At 36.9% G+C, this 7670-nt stretch overlaps 1 long non-coding RNA gene across 1 annotated transcript in view; it reads right to left on the reverse strand.

The window, feature by feature from the left end:
• The window catches only part of LOC149126477 (uncharacterized), an 89314-nt gene that overhangs the window by 70647 nt on the left and 10997 nt on the right, over positions 1-7670 (reverse strand). Inside the window, exons 2-3 of the long non-coding RNA XR_016233760.1 lie at positions 3970-4079; positions 2136-2347 (exon numbers count right to left, since the gene is read on the reverse strand). This is a non-coding gene — a long non-coding RNA (uncharacterized LOC149126477). The remainder of the gene's footprint in view (positions 1-2135; positions 2348-3969; positions 4080-7670) is intronic.

Below are 7670 nucleotides of genomic sequence, written 5' to 3' on the forward strand. Positions count from 1 at the left end.
TGCAGGCAGCCTTTTTAACCTGCTGAGCCACAGTACTGGCTCAAGAAAGTCAATCTTTGAGAGATTGTTGAGCGTAGTACCCAGGAAGTGACTTAGGCACAGGCATTAGCAAATTATGATTGCAACCACACAATAATTTTAAAACTTAGAGCCATTTCAGTTTTGTAGCTTCTGATACGTTCATAGAAAAATGGAATTAAAGGATGTTGATGTTGAATGACTTTGGGAGTACAAACACATTAATGAGGGACCCAAGGAATCAAAACTACCTTAAGCTTATATATATGCAAAACAGGGATGATAGTATTGTATTATTGGTATTATTAAGCAGGGTTAAATGGAAAATGTGTATGTCCATAGTAGAATTAAGGATGTTTAAAAATAGGTGGTGAGGGCCAACGCCGTAGCTCACTTGGTTAATCCTCTGCCTGTGGCGCCGGCATCCCATATTGGCGCCGGTTCCATTCCCGGCTGTTCCACTTCCAGTCCAGCTCTCTGCTGTGGCCTGGGAAAGCAGCAGAAGATGGCCCAAGTGCTTGGGGCCCTGCACCTGGGTGGGAGACCAGGAAAAAGCTCCTGTCTCCTGGCTTTGGATCGGTGCAGCTCTGGTCATTGTGGCCAAATGAGGAGTGAACCAGCGGACGGAAGACCTTTCCTCTGTTTCTCCCTCTCACTGTCAGTAACTTTAATAAAAGCTAAATAAATAAATACAAGAAATAACAAAAACAGATGGACAATTTCAAACTAACTTCCAGTATAACAAAGGTGCTCTCTGTATTTCTGTTGGCTATGCCCAAAGGAAGCTATTAAATTACTGTTATATAGTAGATACTGAGTAATTCTAAAATTTTGGGGATAACAAATTTTCTTCTACCTGAAACCACAGCTTGAACAAGCTGCTTTTTTTACCTCATGCCATCCATGGCTCTCCCTTCTAATTAGCCTTTTTTCCTAATTATGCACAATTATATTTGATGGAATCAACTTTGGTAAATTAGTCATTTCCTTCTTCTGCCTAGATCTCCTTTTGTATTGACTCCCTTAGAGAGGAGCACAGTGGAGACAAAAACTTGTAAACCAGACTCCACTGCGAAAAACAGTCTCATTGAATTAATGTCTTTCCTTTCTATATCGCCATGGCCTGTACCTTAATTTAAGCATTCGCATTGACTTGTAACATTTCTTGCAATGTATCCATAGTTCCAATTAGTGCCCAGCTCAGTATAATCCCTACCCTATATTTCATTTTTTAATATTGGGAAATAAGAGTATTGTCATTTTCATGGTGTAATTTAGTGAAGAAAATTTATAACTACCCAATGATATGACAATTTGTATACTCTCTCTATATATATTAACTACCACAAATAAGAGAAATCATGATATTTATCTTTTGTCTGGCTTATTTCACTTAGAATAATGATCTCCAGTTTCACATATTTTGTTGCAAATAACAAGATTTTATTCACTTTTATGGCTGATTAATATTGCATCCTGTATATATACAAAATTTTCTTTATCTAGTCATCAATTGATAGACATATAGGTTAATTCTATACCTTTTCTATTGTCAATTGAGCTGCTATAAATGTGGGAGTGCAGGTACCTATTTCATATACTGATTTAATTTCCTTTGGCTATATTCCCAGTGGTGCCTTCCCTATATTTGATTAGAGAGTTAGTTCCCAAGTCATATGGTGCTATGCCTTTTTAATATTATTCATGATTTTCTCCATAGCTTTTAGGATGAAGTTCTGTTTCCTCAACTTAATAATTAGTTCTGTTGAATGTATCTGAAGCGTACCTCTTCTCAGCCTCATCTTTTATAATTTCCTAAATGTTCTTAGCAATCTTTCTTTTGTCAATTATTTCCAAGCTGATTACTCTTAATATTCTTCCGTTCGCAATAAATGTTTTTTTCTGAATTTTAATAGCTTAAGTGATTTTTTGTAGATAATGTTACCTAGGTTCACATATGAATTTGTGAAGAAACTCAGTATTATTTTACCACAAATAGGAAACATAAAACAGAGAAATAAATTTATAATATATGTATTCTGATATGTAAATTGCTTGACACAGGGAGTGGACACTTAACCTAGTGTTTAAGATACCTAAGTCTCACATTAGAGTACCTGGGTTCAATTCCCAGCTCCAGGTCCTGAATCCAGCTTCCTGATAATGTGGATTCTTGGAGAAAGCAGTGACGCCTCAAGTAGTTGGGTTCCTGCTACCAACATGGGAGATCGGATTGTATTCCCAGCTCCTGGCATTAATTGACAACAGTCTTGACTGTCGTGGGCATTTGAGGAGTCAACCAGAAGATGGGACTGCTGCTTCTGCCCCTCTGAAAACATTAAAAATAATTTAAAGAAATAAAATAAAATGCTTGACCTAAGTATTTAAGAGACATCATTGAATTAGTCAGATATTTACACTTACAAGTCAGGCTCCATGACTGAAAATGACAAATTTGGTCTGATAAATATGTGTACGGTGATTTGAACATTACAGAATGTAGACATGTATCTAAACTTCAAGTTAGGTACACCTTTAGTTACCTTACCACAGATCATGGAAAACATGGTATTTGTCTTTTTGGAACTGGCTTATTTCACTAAGTATAATGGTTTCCAGTTCCATCATTTTGTTGCAAAAGTGAGGGTTTTTTTAACCACTGAATAGTATTCTATAGTGTATATATACCATGATTTCTTTATCCAGTTATCAGTTGATGGACAGCTTGGTTGATTTCATAAAATATGATATATAGAAGTGAAATTGACATTGTGAGTTTTGACGATTGTTAAAGCCCTTGGCTCAACTTTTTCTTCATACTATTTGTTGAACTCTTTACTTCGTGTAGCATTAATCTTATGAGTATGAAGTAAACTGAAAACATATCTAAAAGTTAAGAGTGGGAATAGGAGAGGGAGGGGGAAGAAAGTTGGGAGCATGGGCAGGGAGGAGTGTAGGGTGGAAAATATCATTGTGTTCAGGATTCTGTATATATGGACTACATGAAATTTGCACACTTTAAAAAAATTCAAAACTAAATTAGTCAAAAAGAAAAAACCCTTCTATTTTATCTCATAAATATATATTTTTGAATGTGTCAATTAAAAGTATAAGAAATGTCATGTATGACAGTGTTTTTCATGATGACATTTACTAAAAATATTGAAAAACAACAGAATAACAGGTTTCTGAATAAAATCAAACAAAATTTTCCTTTGAAACATGTCAATTACATTTTTAGAAAATAAACATGTATTTAAGGTGAAAAATATTTTGTATAATTAAAACAAAGTTTTTTTCTAGACTCAAGTAAGTGTAAATAGGTTTCAAATTTCATGAATGTCCAAGAGGTCTTTTGCAAGTCATACAAAATGTGGAAAAACTGTTTATTATGTGAGACTAGCTACCATAGTTATTGTACATTTCATCCCCCCTTACACTATACTACTTTAATGTTTAATGGAATACTAATGCTGGATATGCTAAGCTTGTGTGTTTTGTTCCTTATAGAAATTTTATGATGAGTTGGTACTTTTTTAAGTTAAAATGAACACACTAGCAAATAAGCAGGGATAGAACTCAGAAGTCTGACTATCAAAAAGTTACACTGGAAATAGCAAAGTCTACAACTCTGAGGTTCTATTTTAGAATCATTTAATGCTTGTTACTGTCATTCTTGAAGAAACGGAACTCTATTTAGTGTTACCATTAGATAAAATGGGAGATAATATATATTTTCTTTTTACATCATTATCAGTACACATTTGAAAATGTATCTCTTAATACCAGTCTGACAAAAACTAGTGAAATAGTTTCACTATTCAGGATTATAGGATAATTTGGAAATAAACATTAAGAGCTAGAAAAAAATGGGGGACCCCTTGATTCAAGTCCTCATTAAATAAGCAGGAAACTACAAAACAAAACAAAAAACCTGATAAACCGACTTACCTGAACATGCAGTGTGTAGCCAGGCTAGAAAGTGGTTTCATGGAGTTTTCTTTTATGGAACGTTTTGTAGACACATCAGACAATATTTTTATTTTTCCTTTTAGGAGTATCTAATTTTAATAAAACAAATAAATACTGAAGAGAGGCATAAAGAAAAGATTATCTCTCCCCTGACTTCACCATGATATCACCACTAGATGTGACCATGAGTAACAATTTTATTTATCTTTTCTTAAGTTTCTGGTTCTACAAAAAGCAAATAGATTGTTTAGTTGTTAAACAGTATTATATTGAAGAATTTATATTGATAGATTTTCCTATGTAAAATATTATACCTCTTGGCTCATTATTTTTTATAAAAGTCCTATGTGGCATAATGTGATATATCAATTCCATATTAGTGATTTTTCAATAAAGTTAGGTTCTCTTCTTGCTTTACCAAAATTATGCAACAAGAGTTCTCTTTCATATAGCTTTCTTTATACATGATGTTCAGATGCGTCTTTAGGATTGCTGAATAAGAGTAAGAAGTCAGTTTAAAAGTGTATTTATATATTATATATAATGAGTAAATAATATATTATCAGGATACTTCCAAAGCTACTGTAGCAATTCAGTCTAACACTCAAGTGAGAATGTCACATCTTTGCTCTCACAACATATCACGTTCTCTATAATACATGCCTAATTAATGAATGAAACTACCGTACTTCATTTTCTTGCTTTCTGTTTCTTACTTTTGAAGTTTGACATATTTTTATGCTAGGTGTCATCCAGAGTTCTGTGAGCTCTTCTAGCATATTCTCAAGCCTCAAAGGAATAGGGGGTTTTAAGAATCCTCCTTCTTTGTAGTCAAGTCAAAGCAATATCAGTCCCCTGGGGGTCTGATAGATTGAACTGTAAGACAACCAGCAGGTGTCTGCAGAGTTGGAGGAATGTATTTTAAAGATTTACTTATTTATTTCAAGGCAGCGTTAGAGAGAGGCAGAGACAGAGTCACAGAGCAAGAGAGGGAGAGAGAGAGAGAGGGAGAGAAAGAGGTGGGGGGAGAGAGAGAATCTCCCATCTGCTGGTTCATTTCTCAAATGGCTGCAATGGCCTGAGCTGGGCTGATCCAAAGCCAGGAGCCAGGAGCTCTTTCTGGTCTTCCACGTGGGTGCAGGGCCCTAGCACTTGGGCTGTCTTCTACTGCTTTACCAGGCCATAGCAGAGAGTGGGATCAGCAACAGAGCAGCCAGATCTCAAATCAGTGCCCATATGGATGGTAGCACTGCAGGCGGCAGCTTTACCTGCCACACCACAGCACTGGCCCTGAGTTGGAGGAATTTTTGTGACAATAAAAAAGCTTACACATTTTATATCTGAAGCCTTATGAATAGAAATAGCTTACAATAACCCAGAAATGACTGCCAAATCCAATGACCTGGAAGATTTACCTATTTTTTTCTTCTAACCATTCTATAGGCTTAGCTTCTACTTTTTGCTTGTTGTTCTATTTTGAGTTACCTTTGGTATATAGTGTAAGGTAAAGTTCCACCCTCATTCTTTTGAATGTCATATACTACCAATTTATGGAAAGAATGTTCTTTCCCCATTGAATCACCTTGGCATGCCAGTTGAAGTTCATTTAACTGACTATGTATGTGAGAGTTTATTTCTTAGCTTTCTTTCTATCCTATCAAGTTAATCTACATGTCGATCTTTATAACAATATCACACCATTTTGATCACTATAGCTTTGTAGTAAGTTTTGCAATTGGGATTGTGATGCCACCTACCTTGTTCTTTTCCAAGATTGTTTTGCTTATTTGGGGTCCCTTGATATTTCATAGGCATGCTGGGAGGGACTTTTTTTTTCTATTTCTGCTATAAATACTTTTAGGAGTGTTTGGAGAGTTAATTAAATCTATAGATAACTTTGAATAGTATTGATACATTAACAATGATCTCCCAACACAAACATGGGCTATCTTTCTCATAATAGAGGAGGCATATTGTAGGGAAGGGAGTAATAAAATTTAAATGCTTGCTCTACTGTTTTCCCTGGGACTGGCTGCTGGACAAAGTTGACATGATTGGCATTTTGTGGGATAGTTCAACTACTCATTTCAATGATCATGTCGCTCCCCCTCTTCGTGGAGGAACGACACAGGAACCTGCGCTGTTCTTTTGTCTGCTCGGCCTTCCCCGGGTTTGCTGCTGGTTCTTCCCGGGTTGGCTACTATCCCTTCCACCTCCGTGGAAGGGCAGTTCCCCCTGGCCACATTCCCCACTTCCGCAGGGGAGCGGCACACCGCCGGCCGGTTCTCTCGGGGGCTGCACAGGTGTTCCTTCAGCTACATGTTCCCCTTAGATGTTCCTCATAGATGTTCCTGGTGCATGCCGTCTCTCTCCTCCTTTATAGTCCTCCTCCGCCAATCCTAACTCGGCTGCCCACACGCCGAGTACGCTGCTCTCCTCCAATCAGGAGCAAGTCCTACAGTTTATTAGCTGAACTGGAGGCAGCTGTGCGGAAGCTGTTTACTTCTCTCCCAGCGCCATATTGTGGGAGAGCAGATGCATAGAATAAGTCTTAATTCCAGTAACTCAGTCTAGTCCGGTTTGCTCCCCACAGATCATATCTTTTTTGCTCTTGCAATGTTTGTACCACCTTCCAAGTTCTTGACATTTTGCTGAGACATTTGTATACCACCTGCTGTGCACAATGGAAGAAACCATACTCTGTGAAATTGACAGGCACTGCTTGGCCAGTGAGCTCTGATTCATATCTTTCAGTAAGTCCTTCAGATTGCACACCCCACTGTGGTGAGCAATCATTGTTTGGAAGGCCAAGTCTTTTAGCTTGGGGCAACTGTGTAACTTAATTATCAGTGAGACCACAAGGGACACATTTTGACTCCTGTCTGCTTCCATAGCACAGGGGCATCTGTCACAAAAGACAGTGGAACTGGACTCCACTTTTTCAACCCACGTCAATATTTGGCCTGGGTAGCACTGCTGTGTGAACAACAGAGTGACAGCAAAGCCATTTCTGTCAGCTGATTGAAAACCATATGCTTTATCACCACCACAACTTCCACACGCTCCTCCTTACAGTCATATTCAATGGTATTTTCACAATGTTCTACTACACAGAAAACAGGTAGCGTGGTTCCTTTCCTAAGCTTGGTTTTCATCAGATGGCCCAAGTATTTTAAAGGCACTCCCTGTGTTTTTGCACTTGTACTACCAAGGGTGCCTTTTCCCAGTGGGCTCTGGTTCTGTGTCAGGAAGGTAGTATGGGTTGATAGAACCTTTGTATCACTCATGTTGTTTGAGATTTCTTTACGACCTTTCCCCTGAGTTGCTTTATTCAAATGATTCGTACTCATTTACTGTCGAAAGATCACCATTTCAAAACTTGACAGTATATGAATAACAGAAACAGTATCTATGACATTGTATGTCATAGAATTATTATAAAATTATATTAAATAATAATTTTATAAGTTCTAGAAGCAATCACAAGTAAAGGAGTAGTTAAAGCATGTATATACACATATAAATTTAAAATTTGAACTTAATTCCATCCCCTTAAAATCACACACATGCATATTTATACATTGTATTCTTACCTATGGATACAAAAATGTCCAACACTCAAAACAGTAAAACTTTTCTTATTTAACATCTAATCTAAATTTTCTGAATGACAAAGTAGC

The sequence above is a fragment of the Oryctolagus cuniculus genome, chromosome 5, assembly GCF_051225735.1.
Source record: "Oryctolagus cuniculus isolate XC-2025 breed Fujian yellow rabbit chromosome 5, ASM5122573v1, whole genome shotgun sequence".
Classification (NCBI taxonomy): domain Eukaryota; kingdom Metazoa; phylum Chordata; class Mammalia; order Lagomorpha; family Leporidae; genus Oryctolagus; species Oryctolagus cuniculus.